Genomic DNA, 12,336 nt, shown 5'->3' with positions numbered 1-12,336 from the left:
AGCGAAAACGCCTTTACACAGCAGTATTCAGTGTGGAAGGCGTGCGTGCTACCAAAACTCACAAAGAAGCCACTCAACCTCGTAGCGTGGACTGTTGTATGTATAGTTGGTCACCCGAAAAGGTTTTGAGAAAATATAGCAATAAATTTATAGACAAATACTCGAAGCGGCAAGACCTACATGAACACTTCGTTCAAATAAAACTACAATGAGTAACCCAGACGGTAATCGAGTCCCACATTCGTGGTTTTTTTAGCCACAGCCTGCCAAGAAAACTGCTTACTTTTTGTGAGAAGTGAACAAATTGTTTACATAATACGATTACTGACTACATTAGCCGCAGCCCAAAGTACAACCCTGCTATGCACAGGCCTCTTCAAAATTATATAAAGAACGTACAAATGTGCCACATGGAGTACGAAACATTACCAATATGACTATTTAGAGCACAAAAATCTCACGCATTGAAATCGGAAGAGCGAGGCACGGGTAAATAGCACTGTTGGGAAACTGTTTTATTGGCAATTATATATATATTAGGACTTACGTGTTGCTATAGTGGTGCATTTGGTATTTTTCTAATATTTTATTTCAAATGATAAAGCCGGGAAGGGCACTCTCTTAAAAGGGTTCTGAATTATATACGTATTCGCAAATGGCCTTCAGAGCCCCTCGTGGCAGATTGTTGGAGTTGGGATAGCCCGAGATATAATTATGGTTATCAAGGCTGTAAACTTGCAAATGCCGCCCATTTTGAATATTGCCTTCTATATATAAATGATGGCAAAACTTGGGGTAGCGTCGCAAGCTTCACATAGGCATCAAACAACGTAGAGAGCTGTAACATTTTGTACTAAACCAATGCGCACTGAAAGCGAGAAAACGTGCCTTACAGTATTAAAGAGATCAGCGGTTCCCGAGTTAGTACTGGTTATGCATTTTCAATGGCTGCGTAATGCCAGAGGGAAGGAAGCCCACAGAGCGACACTGTACTCACAACTAATTTTGTTAGAAACGCAGCACAGCATACCTAGTACAACCAACCCACGCGCTCAGACCTGATGACATACAACTATATTACGACAAGCAGATGTTACACAAGGAATTATACAATAAACAAATCGCTTATCGTGGACTTTATAGTTGGCTCACTAATACGTACTTCCCCCTTTATCCAACAGGATATGTCTCAACAATTTCTATAGTGAGTTGACGACCGTACACTCAGAGGATGGTGGCTTTATAAAAAAGCGGAGCGTAGCCGTGTTCAGAACTACGCATGGTGACGTGTGAATATGTTGTGTTGGAATGAGTTACTCTGTTTCAACAATTTCTTATTGATATGTACACCTAACACGTGCAGATGTTTATATGTACTATGGTGGTCACACTTAGTGGGAACATGGAAACGTGTGGCTCGAGCCATACTAGAGCATCGTAAGGGCGCTTCGCGGAAAGAGCACGCATGCGCGTTGCGTGGTTAAGGAGAGTACAGATCTCGTAGCGCGCATCCTGTCATCAGGTGGCAGCGCGTCATCTGCTTCTGGCAAGCTGCCGCCGCTCAAGAAGCCGTCGACGTTGCCGGTGGCTGCCGTGAACCGCAAAAATAAATGCTGTGGCGCTGGAAAAAAGTTCAGAGATTTTTTTACGCGCAAGAAAAACGGTTGATGCAGGGATGCAAGAACAAATCGCGCTCTTTTTCCACGACATGCAACGCTATTCTGCAGCCCTGAAGATCGCTAGGACGAGCCGTCCCTGCGAGGTGTGGAATGTTTACAATGCTCCATCAACCTGACGATACGCGACGCATTGTCTGCAGCGGGCGTCACAGTTTACACAACTTTCATCTGTGTGGGCATAAAAAAGACGAATCTCAGCTGGTTAGGGACCTCGTTTGAAACCAAAAAAGCCAGTGTCGGATTTGCGATGCTTCGTTTCCTTATTTTCTTGTATCTTCGCGCGTTTTGTGCACTATTGTCAATAACAGTAGCTCCTACTTTGGTTCTAAATTTGTTTGATTTCTGTCATCTGCTAGCTATGCCTGGCAGCATATCTAGCTTTACTGCAGGTTGAGAAGGACCTTTTTTCAACTGGAGAAGCTAGCTAATCTGGGAGAATATGCTGTGTAGTGAAGCCCCCCAGCCCGGGGGCACTACGAGGAAGCCAGCTTCTCGATTTCAATAAATTTCTATTTCATGGGCTAGCACAGCTTACATCGGTAAACAACCACGACGATGTTGTAGTGTGCCGTTCTTGGTTTTCTGGTAAAATACACACGCAACTTCCTCGTCTGGGTTTCAGTGAAAGTATCATAACTTGTGGAGTGAAGCCGCCCGAACGCTTTCCACTATCATCCGCGAAATTTGTTAAGGGAGGTCGCATGGTGACTAAGAATACATCGTAAGTTTTTTGCGGAACTCCAAATTTAAGTATTTTTACAGTGTTTATGTGCACCGGGGTTGGCAGCAGCGCTCTATAATAACAACAATGACCTATTGCCGCAGGCGATATACCGCAAGTGAACTGGTACCAACATCCGGCCCACGGGCAGCGCGCATCTGCCTAAACCGAAAGAATACAGCAAATGTATGGGCGCAGTTTCAAATCTCGGGTGAGGATACACAAGTCTACGCTAGCCCGATAGGCTCGGTCGTCATTCCATTCGCGATTTACGGAAACTACTAGTACAAGTCATGGTGCACTTCAGCCACCGACGCCTGCTTTAGTGTTTTTTTTTAGCTTACAAATGGACACACCGAAAAACTGCGCTGTAGTTTCTTCAACCACGTTGGTATGACGTATTGCTACGCCTATGCGGGTACAACTTGTCTCGGAGCTTGCAGTCGTGGCTCGGGCTACCGATTTTCGCGGCTGCAGAATGACGATGCGCGCAGTAGAAAAATACTCAGGATTCGTTCTTGCTTCCAAGCACCAAAAGTTTTGTTTGCGCGTGAAAAAATCTCTGAACTTTATTCGAGCGCCGAAGTTTTTGTTGTTGCCGTTCACGGCGGCCATGGCAGCCACTGGCCACTGCTTCGTGAGCGCCGGCAGTAGGCAAGTAGCATACGACATTCTGCCGCCTGATGACGTGATGCGGGAGACGGGATCTCAACTCTGCTTGCCGACGCAACGCGCGTGAGCGTTGTTTCCCCGAAGCGGCGTTAGGATGCTCTAGTAGTAGGTCGCCCCACGCGGTCCCGTGTTCCCACTAAATATACAGTTTTAGTTTGGCGTTTTTACACTCCGCTCCGCTTCGGGTAGCAACGCTAAGCTGCAGCGGAGCGGCGAGCTATTTTCTCGTTTTAGTTACGCGTAATGCGCAGCGGAACGGACCTTTCGGACTAGCAGCGCCGTCTGGCCAAGTTTGGCGTAATGAAACAGAACCGAAAATCATTTCGCCAATTTAACAAAGTAGAACTAGTACGTATACCTTATTTTTTTATTAGGTATTGACATGTGCCGTCGTATTGCGTTACTAGTCAATTGCAATGGATGAAAATAAATTATTGACACGATGATAACCACGCAATAGTCAACAAAGTTGCGTTCCCGATCCATTCGAATTCCTTTAGACGGCAACGATCCAACGCGGCGTTTAGTTACAGTGAACTAGAATAGTTCTGTATAGTTTTCAAAAGGGTTCGCAGTCGCCACTTATCGCAGCAAGCACAAGCCCTCGTCGATGCAGAACCCTTTTCGCGGTTTGTGCGTCAAACAAAACCTTAAGCCGCGGCGCTCGTGGCAGGCGTGGCAGCCATTTTAGAATATGCAAAGACGTCGCAAGCGCACGAGATGGCGCCCGAATCGCCCCGCTGCGCTAGTGGAGAGGGCCGTGACGTTCCGCTCAGGCTGCGTTTCAGTAGACCATGCTTCTCGCTCCGCTAGCCCGCTTAGCCGCCAAGCGGAGAGCGCATACGCAGTCCCACTCCCGCTCCGCTTAGGTGCTGAGCGGAGCGTAAAAACGCCAAACTAAAAGTCTCTAGTGTGACCGCTATAGTATAGAGAATCGTATATGTACTTGGGACAAACCGGTCGCTGTATGAATATACGATTGGTGGAACACAAGAACTCACTGCAACACAAGACGTATTCAGACGACCCCAAGTGCAGTTCTGAACACGGCTGCATTGTTTTTTTTTGTGTTTGCCGCTATCATTTTGGTGTAGGGCAATCAAACCACTAGAGAAATTATTGAGGCACATCATGTTTAAAAAAGAGGGCAGTGGTGTATATTATCGAGCCGACATTAACATTTCAGGATAAAGAAGTTTGTTTGTGGATTGGTCTGTGTGCTAATATGGGATTGTTGTAATCTAGTTTTATGTCGTAATGTTATAGCACAAGACTAGTTGTGGTACCTATGTTTGTGTTGTGCTTTCAAAAGTTAGTTGTGAGTACAGTGTCATCCTGCCTTCTTCCTTCCCGCGTATGCCTGTCTATGACGATGCGGCTAAAGACACGTATTTCATCACGACTCAACCCGTGGCCTTTGAGGGATGACAAAGCCAGCAGGTGTTTAAATTGTGTACGAGGGGTACGAAACATCAAAACAAAGTTTCGTTATCAATAATTGATTGACGGGCCGTAACAGCAATAAATTTTACGCTGTAGTTCCAAGTTTGGCATTGATAAAACCATGTATGGTAAACCAAGAAGGATAGTTTTAACGGCTTTTTCCTTACCAACAATAATTTTGGGCAATATCGAATGAAATAAACCTAAAGAAAATGGGTTGAGGTGAACGTGCTCGCTTAATAAAAAAAATTAAAGAAACCGATTTCCAAAATATCTGAGGAAGAAATTTTGATAGTGGCGGAAACATTTGACAACAGGGTAAGGAAAGCATGATGGCCACAGTTTTCCGTGTGGGAGACTAAAGATCTCCTAGTGAGAAAACAGTGGTCACTGGTGAAAATTTATTGATTGAAGAACAGTAATACCCAGAGGAACGAATTATCCTTTGGGGTGCTGCGCTGTGAATATAGTGCGAAACAAGAGGAGCAAAATTGTTTTATCACAGCAGACAAACTGCTCCTATATGATAACGTCTGACCAAACACTTCGCAAATTCGAACCTGTATTTTGAGGTTTGTTCATGGTTTACACTTTAAGCGTTATCTTACTTACCAAATTCACCGATAGTATTATAAACTTACAATTGGAGTTATTGTACTTTTTTATCAAAGCATAGGGGTGCATCGCAGACATAAGAGCTCGAGGTTTGGTCAACAATAAAACGGAGGTCACTGATATTCAAAAAAGCAGTTTGACGCCGAAATTAATTCCGGGAGACGGGTCCTGGTTATAGCTAGAGCACCGTGTCTTCGAAATCAATTTCTCACAATATTTTGAGTATGTTTTTAGGACCTCTCGGTCTGATTCGCTCACTAGTAGGCTCTGGCGTGTGGGTACTACAAACAAATTTGAGAAACTCAGAACCCTGGCCGTGACCTATACAATGGGTGTCCGCTATTTTGTAAGAACAGGTCCTCCTTCTCAGATCCCTACTTCTGTGCTACTGAGTGCGTTTTACATCGTGCGCTCTCATTTTCGAGAACTGCCAAGGCAAACTAGAACAAAAAGTACCAGCCTTTTGTCTCAAAAAATACAATATTTCAACTCGTTAACAATTTTTTTTAACATGATTATTTCTTTTTATCATTGGGGAGACAGCCTGACGTAAGCAGCTGCGTTTTACAGCTGTTTTCAGCTATACCGATGTAGGCAAGCCTTACGTGAAGAATACGCCGTGTACAGTTCTGTTCCGCTACAATCCGAACAGGTTTGTAAAAGTCGCGAGCGGATGATATTCAAACATTCTGATACCATAACAAGATTCGTGTGAGAAAGCTTTCTTTTTACCTTCGGTCAGGCAAGAAAGTGCCTAATGTACGACGTGCGTGTGTGCGCCAGCAACGCGTGGGAAGTGCTTTCGCAGAGGCAATAGTATGCACACAGTGTGTGAAAGCTTCGCACACCAATCTTCCTTTAATATCAAAATGTTGGATTTTGATTCGCTGAGGTATTTTTAGAGTTTGGAAGGATGTCTTCTGCATTCGCCACATGGCCCAGAAACTTCATTGCTTCATACACATAGATTCATATTTCCACGTCGACGTTAACAGCGACGTTGTAATGGCCCTGGGTAGCTCCATTTACATACAACGCTGTAGTATCTGCTCTGGATGATTTTGACATGGCTTTCAAGCTAGATGCCGCAAGTTCGGTAATATGTAGTGACCTATGCAGCGTTCACTCCCACTTAAACGCTTTGAGCGTTTCACACAACCCCAACAGTATAAATGTGAACTGTACAGGTCTGTCACGTTTTAACCGTAGCCATTTATTGGCTGGATAGGCCGCTTTCAATTTTAGGCAGGCGTTTTAAGGATAGGTTAGGAAAAGTACTTTGACCGTATTCTTGGAAAAAAACCTATTATCCATCTTTTGTAGCAGTGGTTTCTTGTGGTGTTCTTCTGTCATTATTACTCAACGCAGAACCAGAATGCACCAGCTTTTCCCATCACCAGAACTGTGCAGCCTGGGATCTTTTCCTTCGTTGTTCGGTGTAACTACCAAATATGCCTTAAATTTGCGACAAGAAATAATTGCGCTGGCAGTCCGCGTCGCTAAGTGACTATACGAACCATCCTTTGCTGTGTTTTTGATAATTTGGGGTTTTAATTAGGACTTGTGTAAAGCAGGTGTACGCCGCCGAAAAAAATTCAATTTAGAGATTAAGCAGAGAGCTTTTCTGTTTTCTGCCTTTATGCGACAACTCAACAGTTCCATAAAAAGGCTTACCCTGCCTGGCAACAATACAATATTTTTAAAGCTACTGACAGTGATCGCTGCTTTGGCTTCCTCATTCGCTTTGACAAATGCTGCAAGTGTGCCCAAGGTCGACCATTGTTGTTTCTTAAGAAATTTCCTCACATAGTTTCGGATCGTCGTCTCTCAAGACAATACACTTGTTTTCACAAATGCATCTTGATATAGAAGCAAGCTTCTCTCTGTTTTCACAATGACGTTGCTGTCATGCAGAGCATATTCACAGGAGACTACTAGTAGCAGGCTTTCCATGAGAGACGGGGGTACACAGCCATCATGAACCCTTTGAGCTGCGTGTTGATTAGGCTTTTTCTTTGTTTGGTAATCCTGATCTGACCATGCAAAACAACTTAAGTTGACCTGCAGGAATATTTGGCGTCGTGCCTACAACAGTACATTTCTTCAATTGAGTAATGATGGCACTTGGTACTGATAGTGAAGCAGCACGGTTTCTGGTTCATGTGTGCTGACACGGGAGTATCATTCTTTACTCTACAAGGACGTGGGCTCGTTCTTCGCCTATGTGCTGAAACTAGCAGCTTGCCGTAAAGTTCTCAATTCACATGCGAATGCATGGACAGGTGAAGTTTCTTCAACATCGCCAACCTAAATACTGTTTATGAATATCTGTACGTCGCACGTAGTTATCTCTCGGTCCCCGCATCGAGCGTGTGGCCAGTTAACATTGGTTCAAGTTTATCGTTCGTGTAGCTTCTCAACAAACAGATGATGAAAAATTTCGTCACGTGTAATGCGCGTCATGCCGTATGGTCATCATGGTTTTCAACTATGGGATGGGACTCCGCTGCGCGCTTGGGCTTTAGGTGTGACCACTAACCTTGAATGCGGTTTTAACGCTATGTCATTGCGGCATGTCCCGTCTTTTTAAATATAACTCTTCCTTGTAATGCTTCCACTTCAGTTGTGATCCGTCACACTGTGTACCTTACAAACGAGAAGTGCGTAGCATTGTACTTGATGCAGAGTTCTGCACGGTATTTTGTCTTAGAGAACAAAATATGTGGCCTGTCTTTAGCTGCTTGCAGACAAGTAATTGTCGATCTCACTAGGCTACTGACCTTGCAAGAACTGTGCTTTTTGATAGGCAATCGTTAATGCCGAGTGTACTGTTTGTAATAAAAGTGATGAAATGTACGGGCTTCTCCGCAGTGTACCACGGAAGACGGCGATGAAATGGCTTCTCCCTAGTCTTCCTGAAGGTGGGGTTTTGCAACGTAAGTACCGTACTTACCCGATTCTAACGCGCACCTTTTTGCGGCAAAAATAGGCTGAAAAATCGCATGCGCGTTAGATTCGGATACGAAACCGAAACTGCCAAAAACAGCTGAAATTTTGTTCCACCCATCGCCATCACCATCTCAAGATGGCGCCAAGCAGCTTTTAGCAACAATTTTTCGGATCTAGGCGCCTAGGCTTTTCTTTCGGCGTTCACACAAATTGTAAAATTATTCCACTTGCGTGCTTGGTCACAGCAATGGCAGCAGGGACCGCCCGCGTTCACAAAGAGCGGTTGGCTGAACCGTATGCCTCTGGAGAAGCTCGCGGGATGAGCATGCGAGGCGTGGACCACGATCCCACCGAACATGGTTGAACGTTCGTTCAGAAGTGTGGCATCGCGAACGCGCTTGACGGCACCAATGACGAGAGATCGCGATCAGCGGAAGGCGACAAGGAGCTCTCGGAGAGCGACGAGGAGTGAGATGAGTGAGATTACTTCGGGTTTCTCTCGCCTTCGTTTTTCTTGCTCACAAAATTTCTTTGCGTGTTACAAACTGAGGTGCAAGTTTTTTTGGTTTTTTGCCTCGAAAATCGGGTGCGCGTTAGAATCGGGTAATTACGGTATTCGGACAGGCGACCACGACTCTATTGCGGAGCTTCGAGATGAACAGTTGAAAGTGGCGGAGAGTGACACGCAGCAGGAGCAGAAGCTGGTGCTTCCGGCTTACTGTGTAATGCAGCCACTCAGAGGCATTTAGTCTTCTACCTCGTCCTGATGCTTACGGTTTCGGAGGCAACATGAACTTGTTTTGTCGCTGCGTACGTTTTAGAGGTTTGAGAAAAGATATCCCGACTGTTTTTTTTGTAGCCGTATGTTGCTTAGAAATTATCGCCGTGCTGGTTCGACACGCACGAGGTACTTTAGATCTGACATATTTCCTCTGCCATGGCTCAGAAAAACAGAAACTAATTGATGGTCTTTGCAGGCTTTTTTGATGGTCACAGGGTGGGGTTTGGCGCATTGTGTACATAAAAATGCGTTGCGTTTTTCTGTCATATCGAAATTAGCGATGTAATATACTGTTCGTCTCCTCCACGAATACATGGGCAATTGTATAGCATGTTCAGCGCGACTAGGCAGCAACAGGTCAGCACATTTATTCTCCACGTTTATAGTGATTGTCTAAGGACACAAGTTCTATTGTTGTTTGGGGGAAAGTGTACCTATTGTCACTCTGTTCTTTCAACAAAAACAACAGACGCTGTTAGCAGTTCTTTTTTGGTGTTTTAAAGTATATTGAAACTGAACCAGCACTCAAAAGTTTATTCTTATTGTATACAAATTAAATGCGAAAAATATTGACATATTTTTCTGATACGTTTTCTTGGATTGATAAATGGCACAGGAGGATCAATAGTACATAAAAAAACGCTGTCTTTCTTTAACTTGAAGCGGCATCTTTTACTTACTTTGAGGCCAGCCGCCGAAATAGCTGTTTTTATGCCATCTTTTTGATTGTCTCGTGCTCCTATTTATTGTAAACACTTTTTATCTTATGTATAAAGCGCAACATCCAGTGAGTGCTTTTCCTCACAGCATTTTGGCAATTTATTTGTAACTGCTTTAGCGCGTTGCATTGGTACAGAATTATCTACGTGATTTGGAGGAATAGGGTCAGTATTAAAAATGCTAGTTAGAACAATAGCTGCTCACACGGAAGCACCGAATTTTCTCATCAAGCTGGGTGTTGGGGCTTTAAAAGACACCAATAATTTAGGCCAATTACATGTTAAATCAAATACAGTATGGAAACCTTTGTCGGGTAATCTATAAAATTTTGACAAAAACTTAAGTTTGTGAAACTTCTATGTGTGTACACAATTTGAAGTACAAATCCATGAGAAGAGCATTGCAATTACTCTGAATTATTTATTATAAATTTCCCAGTTCGTACTACGACATTTTTTGTGAAACATAGGACAATTATGGCTCTTCAACGGGCTCGAACATCAAACTGTAGGTATAAAATGCTGCGCTATTGATATTCGCATGGGACATTTCACCTCGTATGCGTATAGGAGAAATCAAAATAATATTTCCTAATAAAGAGCGGTTTATGCCAGAAAGCCATAATATTTGAGAAATCCCTGTAACGTGTCGAAAGTGTGCATCTCATTTTAAATAATCATAAGATAAACTGTTTTTTACTGTTTGGAATTGCTGATACTGAAATTACAACCCCGCTCTATATCGGCTTTCAAGTTTCACTTACCTTTTTTTCAGACAAATGAAGGTGTTATGAACTAGTATATACTTTTTCGCATATATACGACTAATCCTTCTGTGAAATGGTAACTAAACGCTACTCTGCTGCCGCCATAATTATATCGGAGCCTTTCTATAAAAAGCAATGCAAGAATTGATACAGCCCGTCAAAAAATTGTTGTAGTCACTGAACAAAGTTAGCCATTTCTAGTGCGTTACTAGAAATTGTTTTAAATAGTGCTTCCTACCAAAACCGCTAGACAGAAAGCAAGCTCCCCAATTTGCAGAAGCATACAACTTTATTTTAGAATAATAATATTATTATCATAGCGCTTGTAAAATGCAATGTTAGAATAAACCTGTGCGAACTGTGCTTTTCTTTCTGAATATCGCTTTATGAAAATTTTCTGTGTTTGTGGCGCTCCAGGAAGTCTCACAGTCGTAGGCTGGTGAGGAACCTCCTAATAATAAGTACAACCAAAAAGCACCCCTTATGCCGTAACAGCAGTACAATTCCTAAAAACGCAAACGAAGAACATGTTTACACACACAACTCAAATCTTTGTAATATTCAATATTATTACACAAAACCGGTATATGAAGGGTATATTCACACCCGTAGTGCATATAAAAGTATATAATACGCATTCCAAAATCATCCAGGGAAGCTAGGCCCTAAAAATGAGCTTAAGGGGATGAATTAGTGGTAGGGGTTACCGATTTCCAGAACGATGTCACTAAAAAGTTCGCGGTTAGTTTGCCGTAGTTTGTAGAAAGTTTTCGTAAACGTTAAGTAAGGTGGTGCGAGAATCGAGTTGCAGCAAGATGTGGGGTTTGGTTTTTATATATTGCAAAATTAAATTTACTTAAAAGAATTTATATTTTCGTATGCAAATAAAATGTTTGTTTAACTGACCAATTGACAACATAATAAATCTGCGCAGCAATGTCAACGGAATAGATTACAAATGGCAGTAAATTAATATTCTTAAACCTTTGTTTTGAATGTCCTGAAAAGGGTCCAAGTGAGTTATATATGTGTTGCCTTGTAAATAAATGCAACTTGGGAAGTGGCTCTGAAGAAGTGCGAAGTAAAGGCAAGTTAATAGGCGTTCATTATTATGGTGTCGGACTCTCGGGCCATAAGCCGCTTTAGGGGTCACTATAATTGTGATTTGTAATTTTGAAATGATTGTGGAGTTAGACGCCGCGAACTGTAGCACGGTTTATGGCGTAAGCAAATTCGAATCAAGGAATAAGGATGGCTTTCCCGTAACAGTTTTAAGCGGGAAAAAAAATCAAACTGTGTGCGGGAATTTTATTGAGCATAATGTCACTGAATGAAATAACTGTTTTAGCGGTATCAGCATTTAGGTGAGATACTACCTAAAGCAAACATGTCTCCCAAGAAAAACCACGCGTCTTTAGCGTGTAAAATACAACTAGAATGTTAAATTTTGTCTGGACGGTCGTTAGTGCACATGAGAAATAAAATGGGTTCGATTAGTGGGTCATTTAATACTCCAATGTTAGTGAAAGACAAGAATGAATACCGGAAATCTAGACCAGATGGTTTTCATCACACCAGTAACTGTGAATTAGAAAAGTGTAGGGCCAAATTCACATAGAGCATTAGGTTTTGCAAAACGTACGTCGTGATTTATTGTTTTTATTGCTTTAAAAAGTAAATAAACAGGACACCGGTAACTATTTCTTTGTCAACCGCCGTTTTAAGATGCACAGTTGACTAATGCGAGCTCATTCAGTTGAGTAACCAGGTCGATAGTCAAATGGATTAGCTGACGGAATACTAAATTTTGAGGAATAATAGCCTAAACGTAAAATAAACATTTGTTTCAATAATTTACCGATTAAAGGCAAACCAGCAATGGGCGGTAGTTCATTAACGAAGTTTTGCTACTCTTTCTGGAACGCAAATAATTTTGGAATCATCACTCAACTAGGAAAAACCCCAGTTTTGAAAACTTTGAAAACTAGGT

This window comes from Haemaphysalis longicornis, unplaced genomic scaffold (genome assembly GCF_048455015.1).
Source record: "Haemaphysalis longicornis isolate Haplotype H1 unplaced genomic scaffold, Haemaphysalis longicornis Haplotype H1 scaffold_6, whole genome shotgun sequence".
NCBI lineage: Eukaryota > Metazoa > Arthropoda > Arachnida > Ixodida > Ixodidae > Haemaphysalis > Haemaphysalis longicornis.
The sequence above is the reverse complement of the archived record's forward strand: the minus strand, read 5'-3'. Positions refer to the sequence as shown.